This window comes from Phasianus colchicus, chromosome 10 (genome assembly GCF_987193195.1).
Source record: "Phasianus colchicus chromosome 10, bPhaCol1.hap1.1, whole genome shotgun sequence".
NCBI lineage: Eukaryota > Metazoa > Chordata > Aves > Galliformes > Phasianidae > Phasianus > Phasianus colchicus.
Genome location: NC_143445.1, coordinates 20,248,349 through 20,266,625, shown reverse-complemented (window position 1 = coordinate 20,266,625; position 18,277 = coordinate 20,248,349). Strand labels below are relative to the sequence as shown.

At 40.7% G+C, this 18,277-nt stretch overlaps 1 long non-coding RNA gene across 4 annotated transcripts in view; it reads left to right on the top strand.

Moving 5' to 3' along the window:
• Positions 1-17,651, top strand: part of LOC149916654 (uncharacterized) — an 83,162-nt gene extending 65,511 nt beyond the window's left edge. For 3 of the 4 annotated variants that reach the window (XR_016469755.1, XR_016469753.1, XR_016469756.1), the window contains exons 3-7: positions 5,732-5,827; positions 5,927-6,091; positions 12,324-12,425; positions 17,048-17,135; positions 17,462-17,651. This is a non-coding gene — a long non-coding RNA (uncharacterized LOC149916654). Of the gene's footprint in view, positions 1-1,676; positions 1,768-5,731; positions 5,828-5,926; positions 6,092-12,323; positions 12,426-17,047; positions 17,136-17,461 lie in introns of all 4 variants that reach the window. The other variant, XR_016469757.1, reaches the window with a different exon arrangement.
• Positions 17,652-18,277: the final 626 nt, after the last annotated feature.

The window sequence follows — 18,277 nt, the reverse complement described above, 5'->3', positions numbered from 1 at the left end:
CACATTGGATTCATTTGTGTAGGTACAACCTGTAGGCAGCTGTTACACCTCAGAAACAAATCAGTCAAAGGACTGAGAGACATGAATGCCAAACAGACTTTGCCAATGATAGGCACAGCTTTCTAAAGAGGCTGGCACTACTTTTCCTTTGTGCTCTGCATTTCTACTAGATTCTGTAGCCTCAGTACGTTGTAGTGCAGGAATTGAATGTGGCTCCATGTTGCTTTAGAAGCTTGAGACGTATGTCTGATTTGCCCCTATTTTTATGTATTATCAATGTTCCCAAGGTACATGAACAGAAGCTTTTTCATTCTATTGATTACCTTGCAAATATACAGCAATTAGGCAATTATGGAGGTTAGTACTCTATGGGATGGAGAAGGAAATGTGATATGATAGAGCAGTACAGAAGAACAGGGCTTCTAAATCTCCTCAGGTCTAGCTAAGTTCCTAACCTTTTTAATGTTCTCATAATGCTTCCTGCAATGAAAGTAGCATCCGCTGCTTCTTAATAAAATATTCCAAAAATAGAACAGCAAAAAATAGGTGCTTTAAATCTCTCTACCTCAGAATTGTCAGTCTGGGCCCATTTTCAGGATCACTGAAGGATCCCGAAATAAATGGAGTTGATTGAGGTGAGCCAGAGGCAACTCGGCCACCAGCTCCTCCAGAGCTGAGCAAGGAGGGGAAATAGGTCAGCAGAAGGAGGGCAATGCTCCTTCATTAGTCCTGAACCCCTCTGAGCTCTGAAACAGATGCATAGTGGTAATGAAGGTGGGAATCACTGCAGGCCACTCTTTGATCTCGTGCCCAGGTCCAGCCTCCAGACCGTGCATCTCAGCCTCAGGGCCTGCAAGCACACGCTGAGGAGGCCTTAAATCAGATGGTCCTACTGGCTGTCAAGCAGAGAAAGCATCCCCAGGAGATGACTGGCAGTTCGGTAGAGCAGATCAGACAGTACAAAAGCAAAAATGGAGACAAACAAAACAGATGTGGGGGAAGCATTTTTTCCCTTGTGAAATTCCTATGCTCTAGTCCCAGTTAGCCAGGAGAAGAGCAAGTTGTGATTTCCATTCAGACTTCCAGGTCTGGGAGGAGAATTGTGCAAAAGATTAAGGAAGGTGTTAGAAAGGATGTAAAAAAGAAAAAAAAAAAAAAAAGCATCTTTATGGGTTCAGAGGTATCAAAACCCCAGCTCCAAGCACCCAGAAATGCCTAAAGCCATCTTTAATGACTCATCTCTAAACTGCATATTTAGTTTATGTTCTTGGGTAAGGTTTGGATGCATGTAACCAACCAAGCAGTGCTGTCAGGGTGCCTATTCACTAATCCTTCATGTCTCAGTCTGATATAATCCAATCCAATGGCTTCTCTTCTGGACACAGAGAGCCTTCTTATCTGTAGTTAGCTCCATATTACCAGATAATACCAGCAGAGCACCTCTGTCTTCTGAGGCTTGAGTTCCTGTCCAAGATTTGTCACTAAATTAGGAGTTTTGATTCCAGCCTGTGATTCCCAGTCTCCCTTTTGTGCCCTGCCTGGGACAGCTTCCAAGCTGCAGCAGTACCATGTGTGTGATGGCAGCAGAAATCAGCATGCAGAAGCCCTGTGCTTCCAGGAGCTCTCCACTATAACCATTACAAATGGCTTGGTCTAAAATCCCATATTCCTTTCAGTGTGACACCAGAAGAAACAGTGATTACAGCACATCTTCTCGGAACAATTCCCTTCTGAATTTCCTCCAGGACACAAAGCAGGCAGTGCTGGGTAGGTGGCTGTGCGTGTTGGGATTTGTGCATGCAGCTTATGAGCTCATCGTGTTAAAGGCAATGAAAGCAAAGTGCAAAAGATCTTGGCCAGCATCAGAACCCAACAGATGAAGTGAGGATATCTCCAGTGTCCCTTGTGCTCACAAGGGATCCTGATCGGGCTGCTCAGGCACAAACTTGGATCTTAGGAGTACCAAGGGTAAGGCTGAGTGGGTCCAATTTGCTGCTCAAGAGATTTGGCCAAATCCTCCAATTTTCTTAAGGTTTTGCATTTTTATACTGAGTTTTGCAGCAGTGATTTCCTACAGCTGTGTACTTTTAGCTGGGCCTTCTTGTTTCAGCTTAGCTAAGAAATATGCTCTGTTAATTGGTTCATTTGAGAGCCTTCTATCAAAACCAATTATTTAAAAGAAAGGATTCTTTTGTATATTTGAACCTCTTCACCAGGAATAGGTTTAGGCCAGGTTGCATGGGGCTCTGGGCAGCCTGGTCTAATATTAAATGTGGAGGCTGGTGATCCTTGACTTCCATCCCTTCCAACCCAAGCCATTCTATGATTCTATGAATAGAACAGAACTATGAGCTCAGAGTTGTTCTGGTCGCAATTTCCCCAGGAAAATCAGGATATAAGCAACAGAAATCAGTATAGGAGAGCCTGTGAAAAAAAAATGTTTTAATTCAGAAGCATTGAATATTTTTAGTATCACACACATATATTTTTTTACCATTTTAAAACCTGTGATTTTAGATTAGATTGAAAGTGCCACTTTAAATGAATTGTCTGTATCTTTATATACTTTTAGAGAATTGCTAAAGCAGTTTACAGATTATTTTAAAATAAAAGACTTATGCTGTGTGAGTTCAGATGTTTATCATCTCCATACATTCAATTACAGTGCCCTCTGTTACTGCTTTATAATTCAGCTAATACATCAGAATTATTTGATTTCCCCCAGCTTTTGGTAGTCATTTTGAAGCAATGCTTGAGCACTATTGCAAAAATCAGTGCACCTAAAACCCACTGTGTAGGCAGTGGTTTTAAGCCCCATGAAGATTTTAACCCCTATGAAGATTTTAACCCCATGTAGAAAGCGTACATTTATTCTTTAGTGCTGAATGCTTTTAAAATTAGAGTTTGATAAAAAATACTGGTGTTGTTGAAGCTCAGTGTAAATATTTGGTGAAAGAAGCATCTGTGCACATGTTTTTTCAGCAAGAAAGGAAAAATTGTTATTTTTCCACCTACTTTCTAATTATTGGGTTAAGTTTGTATAGCGGATTGAGAGGAGAATCGTGGCTATGATTTATTAGGTGTCATAACCTGGAGATCAGCTTTTGGATGATGAGGCACACAGAATAAAAGACAGGTTTTTAAGAGGAATAACAGCTCTTGGAAATGTGTTGTGGCAGCTGGGTAGAAACCTTGCTTTCCTCTGTTGCTGAACAGCCTTTGTTTTTGACCAAAATAGGAAAATATTTGTCCTGAGAATGTTTTATAATAGCTGATAGGACAAAAATGGATAGAAGAACGGACTGGTTAAGGAATGAGGGATATGAAATTAGCAAAAAAATTGCCCTGTGGCAAACCAGCTGAGCAATTGCTGACTCTAGGTAGCTCACCTTCAAGTCCAATCGAACTCTATCTTTACATATCAAAAGCTGTCATTTTCCTTGCAAATGAAAAGAAATGGCTCTCTACCTGAGCCTGCCTGATTTTCATTTTCTCTAGTGAGATTCTTCAGCTGTTGGCATTTTGTAGAAACTCTATCTCCTCTTTAGCGTATTTTCTTTCCCTCTCTTTCTCCACCTCAGCCTTACAGCTTCAGCTGCTCACTGTCTTGTTCTTGCTTTCTTGCACGAGAAGCTGTCAGTAAGCTTTTCTGTGCACGTTCAGGAGGAAGTGACTATATTCAGTGGCACTTTTACTCATTTTAGAGTAAGAGTTCCAACAGCAGAGGTTTTGCAAAGGGAAAGGCTCTGATTATGTTGGGTTTTAGTTAGAGCTTCTGTAAAACAGCCCTTATTTCTTTATATCCATCCCCTTTTAGAAAGGAGAACACATGAATATCTTGAATCTTTGTGGTGAGGACTAACTTCACAGTTCAAGCCCAGATAAATACTACCTGAAAGGGAGCAATGTGGCCACCTAACAGTGGAACTTGTTCTGATGAATAGGCAGGTGTGACTGAATGATGCAAGACTTTCACTGCCACCAGCACAGAAGCAGTATGTGCAGATGAGGGAAGCCTGGGATATTTGAACACCTTGAAGCAGCAGCTCTTATTATTCAGTTTCTACAGATTTTAAGGGAGAGAATAAATGCAGAGTTATTTTCCTTGACTTCACTGTCTTGCTGTGCAGAAAAGCAGAAGATGGCACACCATTTTAAAAAATGATAATTACATCCAAATTCCATTTGTTTGAGCCTATGAGTATGATTTTGTGGCAAACTGTCTTTCCACTCTGTGAGATTAATCTCTCTAGAAAGCAGAAAATGAAGCCATACAGCTCTTCAGATGCTGATGATCTATTTATTTATTTATCACCTTGATGAAACAATTAGGAGACTAGAGCCTCATAAATTACTTGCTCATGTTATGATGCTTTAACATTTTTTTCAGCAGCTGCACACGTGCTGTGCATCCCTTCTTGGCTGGTCTTGTGAGGTTATTAAAGGATATTTCAAGGAACTGCCACAATCTTTCCTATTGACTTGTTCATACATATTGATAAGCAAGTAGCTAATCCTCCCCTTTGTGCATTAAGCGGAAAGTGAGGCGTGGGGAGAATAGGAGGATCATCAGTAACCTGAAATGAGGAAGGAAATAAGAGCATTGATAGAGCATCATTCATGGCAGCGTGGCTGCCCATGAGTTTTCCCACACCAAGCTGCACTGGAAGGGAATGTTTCCTCACTCTGGTCTATTTAGGATCATGAATTACTTACTGAGCACTGGAAGGATTCAGTCTCCTGAATACATACTTCAGGAGATCTATGCATGTGCACCAGTGGTTAGTAGGCTTAATCTTATGGAGCACACTAATTAGATATCCCTTTTCCTGTTGGGTTTGGCAAATAAATTGCTATCATCATTACCACAGATTATGGCAAAAGCCCTGCAAATAGAACATCTGCTTTTAATTAAATACATGCAGAGATATTTCAACACGTACCCATTAATCAAACTTTAACTTTGCTTTTAACCTCTTTTACTTAGTCAAACAGTTGTTATAAAAACACGTGCTCATTCTTCCATGCAACAGTGGTTACAATTTTCTATATTTATGTATATATTAAAAAAAAAAAAAAAAAAAAAAAAAAAAAAAAGGCTTTTATCCTGGAAAGATTAAATTGTTTTTTCCTATATATTCCCTCACTTGTACTATTCATTTTGGTCTAATTTTCAAAATGGGTGACCAGGTGCTTGAGATAAGACAGCTAGCTCTGAATTCCTCTAAAACTTCTGGAGGTCCATCACTGCCAGCATCTGTAAGCTCATTGCTGAGGAAGAAATGATTTGCTGCTGGCAGAGGGAAAGGCAAAGCTGATTTAGGAACCTTGGAATGAGGGGAGAACTGATAAAACATTTTCTGTCTCCAACTATTCTGAGTTTTCTCAGAGTCAAGAGTCAAATTTGATAGTACTTTAAACAAGAAAGCTGTAGAACATCTTGAACTTTAGGGTGAAATTGTGCTAATTGGGTAACAATTAATTTTGAGTGACCTCTAGTGGTGCTTTCCCACAATTTCCCTTCAATTAGATAAGTGGGATCCCTATTAGTAACAGAATATCAGGCTCGGTATTTAATAGCCCTTTCTCAGCAGCAGGGTAAATAGTTCAGAGCTAGTTGGGGAGGCCACATCATGGGTTTGCTTTTCTGAACAAAGCATCTGATAACTTGATGGAGCACATAATGGATTTTCTTTATGCATCCTTTTTTTGCTCATTGATCATTCCACAGCTCTGCGTTGCAAGGCAGCCCACAACCCTGGACTTCATTGCACGAATACGTCCAACTGTGCCTCTGCAGCAAAATGAAGATATGATTTCACCAGAGGTAGGCACACTGTTATTAGCTTTAACCAAGGCCTGTATGGGCAATTACAGCTGTGATTATGGTTATATTAATCTCCCATGGTATTCCTACTTGATGCAGCTACAGCAGTGGGGCTTCAGAAGCAGCTGTGGGTCATGGCCTATGGACTCGCAAAGGAGGGAGACATTCAGGCCACAGTTTGAAGATTGGAAGAACAGAACTGTGACAGCAGCAGGAGGGGGATTTGCCATCTTCAAATGATGCTTTGCAGACACAACAGCCAAGGTAAGCCTTGTTTTATGACCCTGATTTTTGAGAGTGCAGTGTCCATCAGTGGCTCATCTGTGTTCATTGGCTCAACCAATTCTGCAGTGACTCCATTCATGCTCTGATAGGAAGGCAAAGTAGTGATTAGCTAATTGGCCACCCTGTGCACAGAGGACTGTACAGATGTCAGTGGTTCTGCATGTTTTTTCAGCTCTCCCACATAATTCCTTTCTCATGCCATCCAGATCCCACCCCAACAACAGCACTGGTGCCCAGAGTGGTGCTCAAGGGTCACCAGTAGCTGATACCCTCTGATGAGATGCAAGGCTAGGGCCTAACTAGCTACAACCCCCTGAGATGGTATGTAAATGTGGCAGAATGAGCCCAAGGGTCTAAGGATCAAGGCTCACTCTTCAAGTGAGATGTGCATAAACATGTTAACAGCTATACATTTTAAAGTGTCTAGTTGCATGAGGTGGGTTTTATTCTAGGTAATTGCAAGTTTCAGTTTAATTAGGCACATCTTGTCTTTTCAAATGCCCCATCCCACCAGCCAGGCAATAAATGGATCCCCTCCCTTTCTGCTAAGCTTCTGTCCAGGGGAGGATTCTGAAGCATGGCCAAGCAGAAATGCTTAGTATTTATTCTGTAACCATATCTCTTGTGCACTGAGGACTTCAAAGTCAACAACCAAGTAATCATGGACTGTAAAGATTTACTGTGCTCACAATTACAAACCTGCAACCCCCTGAAAAGTTGTGCTAAAATGCATGAGTTAGTTCTGATGTAGAGATTTGAAGAATTTTAATTTGCATGAGTACTCGTGCTGGCTTTGATAAACATAAATTAGTATTCAGACATCTTCCTCAAAATGCACCAGACTTGTAGGACAAAATGTGACCTGTCATTTCAATGTTATTTTTTTATGAATGACCTTGAATAAATGCAAGGGACAGAAAAGTCACTTGTAATTTTCTTTCCACATATGGGGTGGTTTCTGACCAAGATTCTTGATCAAATTTTAGGTGATTGACAGTCCCCTTCACCGAAAAGATTTAAGTCCAAAGATACTGTTAGAATATATGACATAATTATTTTGCCTAATGGAAGTACATTCATTTTGCTAGCAGTCTTGAATTGCTGCTGCCTTAAAGGCAAATGCTTTAGTATATTAAGGATTTGAAACTTGGCTGATTAGTGGTATAAATCTTGAGCAGGAAGGGTTGGGAAATCATGTATTTGGACTTTTGTTTAATTCATCATTGAACAACTTCAAAATATTTAATCCTCTCTTTATTTATTGTTTTATTCCACGCATACACGTCTTGCTTGTCTTATGGCCTGAATTTACTTGTTCCTCCCTTAATTAAAAACCTTTTAACACTTCTTTTTAATGAGTAACAGAGACATAGCTCTTTATGGGCAATACAGTGAGTCTTATACCAGAAAAATGGTATTTTTAATCTTCTTAAGTTGAAAGTATTCCAATAATTAAATCTGGATCTGTAAGGTGAAAGGTCATAGTTATTTTAAAAGTACATTTATTAATTGCTAGTTATTTCTTAATAATTACCACGTTTGGTTTTAATACCAATGGTAAATCACTGTAATTAACCGACCTGGCCCCAAGACAAAACTGTGATCCTTTCAAATTTCATAAGAGGACAAAAAAGTCTCCATCTTTTTAGCACTCCAAAAGTCACTGGAGCCTCTCCCTTCAGAAGATCATCATTCTCCAGAGACTTTAAATCCATTTTACTTATAGTTGACGGTTAAATTTGGTATGACACATGAGTTGGGAGAATCATGGTTAAGTACAGGAGATGGTAGAAACTCTTTCCATGCCATCTCGGTTTTTAGGGCAAGGCAAGGTAGCTCAGAGAGTCAGATTTGTCCATCAGAGGAGAGTAAGATGTGCTTCAGTGCTGCTGACTACAGGCAGAAATCTGTCCTCAGGGGATAAAACAAATGGAGAGCCGTTATGGTTTGGTGTGGACGACTAAACTTTCTGCATCCCTTGAAATTAATCTTCCTCATCGGCCTTAATCAGAAGTGATTAGGTACAGCAGGAAGTGGATGTGATATTAGGGCACAAGAAATATGTAGGAATGTTTGTGATTCTGCTCTGATCTGCCGTGTGGGTAATGTAGCAGTGAAGAAGGAAATCTGGGGATACACTGAGTGGAGAAAAACCATTCTCTCTCATAGGTGTGTTTATTTACTGCCATGAGCTTGAGCACTTCTCTGGAAGTACATAATCTGAATCTCTCTTTTCACTTCAGCTGTGATTTAAGCTTGCTGCAGTACAGTGGGCTCAGCTGAACCTCTGGGCTTTATTAGGATCTGGAATAATAGTTTTCTAGTAAATAATGGGGACTTCAAAGCTGCTCCTTCACAAAGATCACTACTGTCTTCTGTATCTGTTTTCTGGGGTCTATATTTATTTAAAAAAAAAAAAAAAAAAAAAAAGCAATAATGAAAGAGAGATATAATAAAAAAATTAAATATTCTTAGATGGAATCCCTGGAAGTGCTCAAGGCCAGGTTGGATGGGGTCCTGGGCAGCCTGATCTAGTATTAAATGTGGAGGTTGGTGGCCCTGCCTGTGGCGGGGGGGTTGGAGCTTGATGATCCTTGAGGTCCCTTCCAACCCATTCTATGATTCTCTGAAATAGCTCTATATCACAGACCTTCCAGTTAAATGAAAACAGAGAAATATTTTGAAACCTTGTTAATACGGAATAGTATTTATGTAAATGCAGCAGAATATATTCACCAATAAATCTCTAGATTAAAGATCTACATTGCAGTTGCAATGCTTAAAGTCTGCAAGATTTCTGCAAATATACCTTTATTAAAGATATAATTGTACTGAAAACATGCAAAGAAAACATGGACAAATAACAGTAGGGGTTGAAAGTGTGGATATCATTTTACATATAGAAGTTCTGTATTTGGTGTGCCTATTAAAATCCCCAAGCCATGGGGTTTACCTGCAAAACTGGGAGAGGGAATAAAATAAGCATGGCAGCAACATTTAAGAAAAATTTAAGGAAAGGAAAGGGAAAGGGAAAAGGAAGGGGGAGGGGAAAAAAAAAAAAAAAGGAAAAGGAAAATAGGAGAAGGAAAGGAGAGGAGAAGAAATAAAACTAATTCTGACTAAATTAACACATACTTATGTGCCTACTGAAGTATGAGAGATTACCCTAGGGGGCAGCTGGTTACCTGCAGGATTTCAAAGAAGAATGAATTGAGTCCTGTGGAGAATAAATAGTACTTTCTGGTTTTTGGATGACATGCTAACACCTTGAAAGAATTCAGAAGAATATTTACAAAACCTTGAGGAAATTCCAACAGGTTACCAAGCCATGCTTTAAAAATAAGTTTGTAGGTCAGGGATATTTTTACTCCTCTCAAAACTCAGATTCCCTACTTTTGCTTCAGGATCAAAATATTTTAAAAAGATAGAAACTAGGGAGTATGCATACATGTTTTGACATTGTACAGTTTATGTTGCATTTATCCATGTTAAATCACTGTTATGGTAGTTCTAAACTATCACTACTAGCTACTTAATGTCTTACCTGACATGTGAAAAACGAAATAGATTGGGACAAAACAGTAAGATGAGCTTTTTGGATGAAACCATACAATCCAGCAGGTCTAATGCTTTAATTTCATGGAATCATAGAATAGTTTGTGTTGGAAGGGACCTTGAAGGTTGTCCTGTTCCAACCCCCTTGCTATAGGCAGGGATACCTCCCTCTACACGAGGTTTCTCAAAGTTCCATTCAGCCTGGCTTGAATGCTTCCAGGAAGGGGGCACTCACAACTTCACTGGGCAAAGGTTGTCCATTCGGATTTAGAATGTCATTTTCTGCTAGAATAAGGGCTGTCATTCCAGAAGATCCTAAGAACAAAATGTTCCCCACTACTTGTTTTTTAAATCATTATCAAAATGTGAAACAACATTTCTGTATCTGTTTTCTGGGGACTATATTCCTTTAAAATAATTGAAACATTTAAATATTTTAATGGACTTGCAGTCTCACTCGGGATCTCATAAATCAGTGGAGATTAAAAAGTAGAATAAAAAGTTGTTCATGGTGCCAAAATAGGACCAAGATTTGAGAACCCTGCAGCCTGTGTGACCAAGGGGAGGAGGAGAAATGCTAGTACCACTGTGAATGTCCTACATCATTGCCTGGACTTGCAATCAGTTCCTCTGGTAGCCATATTTGTTATAATGAATTTCCTGGAAATATCTATGAGATTCTCCTGGGGGCTGCAGTGGCCCTGGGGACACTTGTGAGCACTTCTGCCTTGGTCCCATCCAAAACCCTCTGCAGATATGCTCTTGGGGACCACCAAGAACCTGTGGGCTCATCCACTCACTCCACAGACCCAGCAGAAACAAGTCCTGGTATTTGAGTACAATCCTGGGGCCCATGAGTTCAGCTTAGTGACTGGGAGGAAAAGAAAACATTCTTGTCCTCAGTTAATTGCTTCTTTGTGACAGAACACACTTCAAAGACTCTTCAGTCTCCAGTGCATCTTAGCTGAGAAAAGCGCATATTAGTGATTTTAAAACCCCATTTCCAGCAACCCAGATGAATGAATTCCATACAACAGAACATTCACCACCAAGCATCTCCATAAGCAAGAGTGGAACTCAAAATTAGTCTGGGGCTTGGATGGAATTTTTTTGTTTTGTTTTGTTTTTTAAAGTTCTGTTTTAATGAGGTGTTTAGTTTAGCACATTTGGCTCCTCCAAATTACCTCAGGGGGATTCATATGCTAACGAACTACACAGCTGTTGTTTGTGAAACCAGCCTAGCACAAGCAGAGCGTGTAGTGCAAAGATTTAAATGCTCTGTTGGAGAGGTCACTGCACTCCTTCGTCTGCTATCAGTTTTTAATAATGAGTCTACTACTTAACTATGAACAATAGATTGATTGGTTTTGAGTTTGAGTGCTTGGGAGGTGATAAGAAGGATAAAGTCATAGGATGACCTGATTTTATGCAACTGATGAAATATTTTGGGGTGGGGAAGGTTGGCAGTGAAGTTAAAGGCACTGGTCGTGGCCTGAAGAGGCTGCAATGAGCAGGACTGATGTTTGCAATAATTGTTGTATAAACACTCCCTGATATGCTTCAAAAGCTTTAAATCTGAATTTCTTAAATTAGGCAGGCTTTGCTCCTGGCAAGCAATAAGCTATTTTCACTTTAAAGATGTCACTTTATATTTAAGGAAATTAATAGCTGGGAAAGTAAAAAAAAAAAAAAAGAAAAGAAAAAGAAAGAAAAAAGAAAAGACTCGGTAAATAAACGCAAAGAGTCTGTATCTCTTATTTCAACTCAAGTATCCAATTAAAATCAACAGGACTCCTCACTGGAAGAAAAAAAAAAAAAAAGGCAACCTGATTTTTAAAGGCCAGTGTGACACAATTTATATACTCAAGGAGGAATCCCAGTTTCCACCACCTCCTGAGAAGCAGAAATGTCCAAGAGAGGTGCTGGCATCGCTCAGCAGGCAGCGTGTTGTCCATGAGCTGGGAACTGCTGCTTTGCAGGCTGCTCACATGTAACACATTCCTCATAATGCTGGCTCATAGGTCATTTAATCATTTAAATATTTGTGCTTTATTACTGAAAATAAGTTCCTTGATTAATCATTAACATCAGAGCAACCTCTGCCGGCTACTGGGGACAGAGCTCTCAGCAGCATAACACATTCAGAGATTTGAATTTGATATGCCTGCTGTATGATTCAGGCTTTTATTGTCTCTCAAACCCATTAGAATTTAAGTACAAGTAATGGTATTTTGCCTAGAATTTAGGTAGAATATAAAATAAATGTACAATGGGAGCTTTGCCAAGTTTGAAGAACTCCTCATTGGTGCTGTAGTCCCGAGAGCAGCAGCTTCTGGCAAAGTGAATGCAAATGCAGAGACTTCCCTGGGTATGGGTACAAAGCAAGGATCCTCATCCCTGGGTATGGGTACAAAGCAAGGATCCTCATCGAGGCCTCTGTGCCACAGCTCAGATGGCATAATTAAGTTCAAACCAAGGAAGAAAGACCTTGCCTGGATGTAGGCAGAAACTATCAGCTCTTGCTAAGTTTTCTGTGGAAAATAACTATCAGAAAGACCTGATATTCCTCCAAGTATCCTTCTAGAAATTAAAAAAAAAATCAATTTTAGGGCAAAAAAAAAAGTTTTCTAAATGTCCTTTTATTGCTGTTTTACAGATGAGAAACTGAGGCACGGACTGTTCCCAACTCCCAGCTCTCTCAGATTATTTGGCTTGGAAATGACATTGAGGATCAATGGAAGATCACATCCATTTGGAGGTACAGTCCATTTGTAAGATTTTGGGACACTCTGCATTCTGGCCCAGTGCCACTGCTTGAGGGTGATGGCAGAGATGAGTTAATGTTACCTACAGTATCCGTGTATCTAATGGTCAGCTGCCCTCAAGGAAGAGAGCTAAAATCAGCAGCTCATTTAACACAGACTGTTGAGATAAAGCATAAGCTTTTTACTTAAGTGCATAAGCTGGATGCAAACTGGTCAACTGAATTGCAAAAATCAAATTCATCTTTTCCAGTTTGCAAGCTCCTCTTCTGAGCACCCATTCAGTATGGAGATACCGATAGTATTGGGGGATTTTATTTCATTTTTTTGTTGCTAGTTCTATATAATGGAAGTATATCAAGTGCTGTGCATAAGATGTTATTAGGACATAAGGATTACTCATAGCTAAGACACATGTAATATAGACTGGCTGTTTCCTTGCACAGCACGGAACCAGAATGCCTGCCAATTGGAAATGAAGTCACCTTCCATTTCAGGCTGATTTATCTACAAAATATGAGTTTTCCCGTGGATCTGGAATTGCCAGGCATGTTGGATAGGAAGTAGTTGAGAAACCCAACCTTTCTGGAAGGTGGGGAGCTTGGAAATACACTGACACCCTTCTCCAATTTCTTGGCTCAGCCACTTGTATTCAGCTGATACGAAATCCTCTCTTTCAAGAGGGCACCTTTTCTGCCTACTGTGGTTTTGCAGGTCTGGTAGCATTAATGCCATCTCCACTAGGCTCCATCTCCAGAGCACAGCAGGCTTTTCCATTAGGATCTAGGAAGAACCGGGTTGGTTGCAGGCTAGCAGAACCCAGTGAAGATTTCAGGACCTCCAAATAGTTTGTCTTGTACATTTAAGGATTCCACAAAATACATGTAAGCAGAGATTAAACTTTCAGAGGAGAGCACAGATGGATGAGTAGCACTCATTTTGATCACTAACATTCCTAAAAGTAGAAACCTCTAGTCAAGAGGAAAGGATTTTTCCTTTATGTGAGAAAAGATTGACTTCTGAGACCCTTGTATTTAAATACCAGTAGCTGGTGCATCGCCACTGATGTAGGTTGTCATTTCTGATTTAAAAAAAAAAAAAAAAAACACAACAAAACTCTTTTCCTGTATCAAAATAAAATTACTGTGCAGCAATTTAATGGCATAGCTCTTCTCTATGAGCTCGGAAAACATCCCATTAAGTCTTTCACAAATTGCCACAACAACTTCTGCTGACATGCTCATTTGTTCTCATCTCCAAATAAATCTGCTCGATGACTTCCACAGGACAAAGCAGGGATTTCCCAGGCCGTGATTCAGCACAGCTTTATTCCAGCACCTCGGTGTTCTCCCCATCTCAGCTCCGGGTGAGGCTGAGGTTGGAGATGCCACTTCACACCAGCTCAGATGAGGGCTGTGTGTGCTGCACGGCGCTGGTGTGAGACAGCTGATGAAATGCTTTTTGCTTCTCTCTCGGATCTATTTCAGTGCTCTTCACCATCTGGTGAAACACTTCAAGGAAGAAAACAGCCTTGCAATGTCTCATTTTGCCGTGGTTTTTGAGCATTATTTTAATGATCTTTGTGTCATTTAAGTATGATTACTTGTCCTCTAAGGCTTTTCCTGTTTATACTTAAATAGTGTTGGAGCGTAGCCAGACACACTTTAAACAAAATGATAGAAAATCGTACTTTTTTTTTTTTTTTTTGTCATAAAAGCTTAAAAGAATCATTTACAATTTGAGAACATAGTGGCACTTTGCATTCTGGTAGGGCTTTGTCTTTTTTTCTTTTTTTTTTAATCTCCTTGTAGTAGTAGAAAAATAAATGAATTAAACAAGCATAATTACCAGTTAAATTTTACAAAATACCAAAGAAATGGAGGGCTTAATTCAAAAGGGTGGTAATGGTATAAATAATTAAGTCAAATTGTTTTCATTTTCACGCCGCATATTGTTTCCTTCAGACTGTAATGGTACAAGGCAAAGTATGCTCAGTGCTAAAACAAGACAAATAATAGATAAATTTATTCATAAACACTTTGTGGATTTGTAATTAGAAGTTCACTGCGGCGGCTTTCGCTGGTCTTTATTTTTTTCCCCAATTTCTGTAAATATTTGCATGATTAAATTTTTGCTTTGAGAATGCAGACAGACGTAGAATGCACTGAGGAAGTGCTGTGAAACCGTCATTTCTTGGCTGAAGTGGCAATCAGATCCCCAGCATCCTCAACACAGCGTGGCCATCTGCCAGCTGGGTTAGCCAGCATCATGCCTATGGAGGTTGGGAGCTGTTGGGATGGGTTTGTGTGTGACAGTTGTCCTTCTTTTAATTAATTAATACCCAAAAAGGAGCTTTTCCAACCCACAGATGATAATGACCTGGTGGACATCAAATTCACTGGACTTCAGGGACCAGCAGTGACTTCTGCCAGAAAAGGGGGGCTGGTGAATGAAATGACCGTGTAGGATGAATGCGGCTCCATATGCATGAAACAAAATGATCACTGCCTACATTTTGTGGGTCTGGCATGGAGAATGCCTTCAGTGCTGTATCTTCAATGAACCCATTTCAGTGTAAAGTTGTGATAACCTGCGGAGATCAGATCACCATTACAAGACTTCAAATGCTAGGTGATGATACTGAAAGGGACATCAAGAGCTCCACCACAACAGCAATTCCTGGTTTCAACCTGTTTGTGGAACGACCTCTCGGTTTATTTTGAGCGTGGTACAAATTTACTAAAATTAAACTTTTGAAAATGTGAAGACACAGAAGCAAGTTAAACCTCTTGAATAAATTTGCCATTCAGCACGCTCTAGATGCAATCACTTTTTATGAAAGTAAGACTATGCTAGGATTACCTGTATTTCCTCAGGGTAGGGGTCCTTATTCTTCCACTGATGTGCTCACACAGATCCTATTGGTACCACTGAGCCATAATGTGAGCAGCAGAGATTGCAGCACCATGCACAGCTCTTGCCCCCAGGTAGCCCACGAACATCGATACCTTCCATCATTGCATCAGCGCAGTGTGAAGCACCAGGTGAGCTTGTGTCTGTGCCCAGCCCCAGGGAAGGATTTGCCATAAACTTATGGACTAAAATGAGCAGGGCTGGGGTCAAAACAGCAAGGTCCTCAGCTCTGCTGATTCACTGCTTATCCTTCCAGCAGCCCGAGGGAGCTGCAACATGTGTGATGCTTCCCTTCACCTCTCACTGCAGTGGAGCACGGCTTCTGCATAGCACTACTGGCCTCTGCTGCCAGCACGGGAGAGGAGGAGAGGAGAGAAATTGAATGGGGACTTTTCACCTCCTTGCTTTTTTGGAGGGCCTCCTGATCCCTGCCTATGAGCTGGAGGAAAAGCAATCTTTCATCCTTACCTTATTTCCATGCTTACAAATAAAGGTCAAGGCTCCTCTGCTGTATTCAATGCTGTACCAGCTTTAAACAACCACCCTGAAATGTAATTGTAATTAGTTTCCTTTCAATCTTGATGTGAAGAGTGATCTTAAAATGCCAGGGCTGTAACAGCGCATGTGATTAACAAGCACAGAGAAAGGCAGTGTGTGGAAAAATATGGATAGAAATGAACAAAATGCAAATGTTGCACTGCTCTAAATTTTATTATCCTCTCAGCTCTTCATAAAATACTGTAGACATCATTTGATTATATTTTTAGTCTAGGGAATTAATTTTTAACTAGGGAACTCATTTCTGCCTTATGATTACTCTTCTCTGCAATGGCCTGTAGGTCTGAACTAAAAAATCACAGTTTTAATTGAGCTAATGATGCCCAGAACTCACATTAATCTCACTTATGTGTGTGTCATGCCATGCAGTGTGTGCTATAGCTGCCAGTAACGTGTGCATCATTTCATACCAATGATTCCTCCAGGGGACCGAGTAAATCCTGGCCTGCTTGGGTCTGCATCCCACTATTGTCACTGCCCAGAAGACTCCTTGGAAATGCTGATGCCTGGGCAGCCAACAGAGGGAAAAGAAAATGGCAAAAACAGCATTCATGATCACTCTCCATGTCCTCCCCAGCTTTTTCAAGAGCTTTTAACACCTGTATATTTTGGCTTGTGACATCCAGACTCACAGTAGAGATCAACAAACATTTGGGAATCATAGCTCTGCACATTCACCTCATCCCACAGCCTGGGTCTTCAACTCTCTGTGCTGGAATCCACATTAAACAGAGCAGTGAAGTTCCAATTGTTTGTTGTCAAAGAGTTTCAGTTTTGTGATGAAAGATGTGACCTTTCTTTGCGGCAAGAGTGCTTTCTGATTGATTAGTAAACATGAGGTAAAATGCAGGAGCACGCCAGCGTTAACTTGGTACTGCCACTGGCTCTGTGCATCAAATATTTCTGCTTTATTTTGAACATCCTGTTAATGAGAAAAACATTCTAATCAAAGAAACGTGTTTCCTTCAATTCTCTGCACAGTGTTATTTGCTGCTTCAGAATGACATGCTCTATTATATCTGTTTTATTCCCAAATTAGAAAAAAGAAAAAAAAAGCTTCAGAAAATTATTAACTAAGACTCTTAACAAGTGTTAAGCAACATCCAGTATTAATTATTTAATCATTTTTTTAATTCTTTTTCATCAGGTAAGAAGAGAATAGCATGCTTACTGAGAGGATGGCTTTTCACTTAGCACCGTTGTGCTCAGGACTGAGCTCCAAAAGCAAGCACAAGGTAAGAGGCCTCTGCAGACATTGATGTGCAGAAACCTTTTAATTAAAGCCACCAGAGAGGCAGTGTGATCAAGTGCAAGGAACAGCATTTCCGTATGCATTATGGCATAGGAGAAATAGACTGGTGAAGGACCCAACCCAGGCTGAGTACAAGAGAGAAGTGCACACGCCGCAGAGCATGCTCACTGGGCAAAGGTTGTGTTCTGGATGAGGACACCAAGGTTCACGTACTCATGGCCTCAAATGAGCACCCCAGCCACTTCCAGCCTCCCCCAGTATTGCCCTTTTTGTCCTCCTACCACCCATTGCCCCTTCCCATTTTCCCAGATCTCACCACACTCCAGGACCACACCAAAGGAGTTACCTCCGGATGTGGCAGCCGGTGCAGCCTCCTCAATGCTGAGCAGCTTCTCAGGGGATGTGTGGCCTTTGCGAAGAATGGGTCCTTTTATTTGTGTTCTATTCCCTAACATTTTAATAAAGCCTCGTTCATCTCAACCATCCTCTGCTGCTAGGAGAAACCCCCTGTATGTGACATTTTGGAGAGCCCGTTTTGGGCTGCTGTGGTCTTCTACTGCTTTCCTTTAGGACTCTGATGATACCTGTGTGAACAAGCAGAAGAGTGCCATGCCAAGAAATGGGCACATGTATTACTTGGGTGCATCATCTAATCAATTCCTTTTGTGTTATAATTCCCTCTGCTACACAAAGGACCATGGATCTTGCACGCTGCTGCCATGCATCGTTTTCTTTTCATGATCCTACACATCACTGGTATCTCCTTATTCCGTTCCTTCAAGTTGCAGCCATGCGCTTGACTGGATTGGGTCCATATTGGTGAGGTACAGGAAACACATGGCAGCTTGGCCCATCTCTTTGGCTTCACCTCTAGAAAGAGGAAAGTCTTCATGTCCACGTGCAAATTTCCTCACACTTCAGCAGCCTGGCCTTTGGCCAGAGAGCCACCTTTGCTGGCACTGCTGATACTTGGCATGAAGTTCTCCCATCCTAATTCCTGCTAGGACAGATTGTACAGAACATGTCATGGTTTGACGGCTGTCCAAGAGGTGCTGTGTGGGTTGGAATTCCTCATCTAGGTCAAGATCGATAGTCATGGAAACCCTTGTGAAGCAAGGCCTGCTC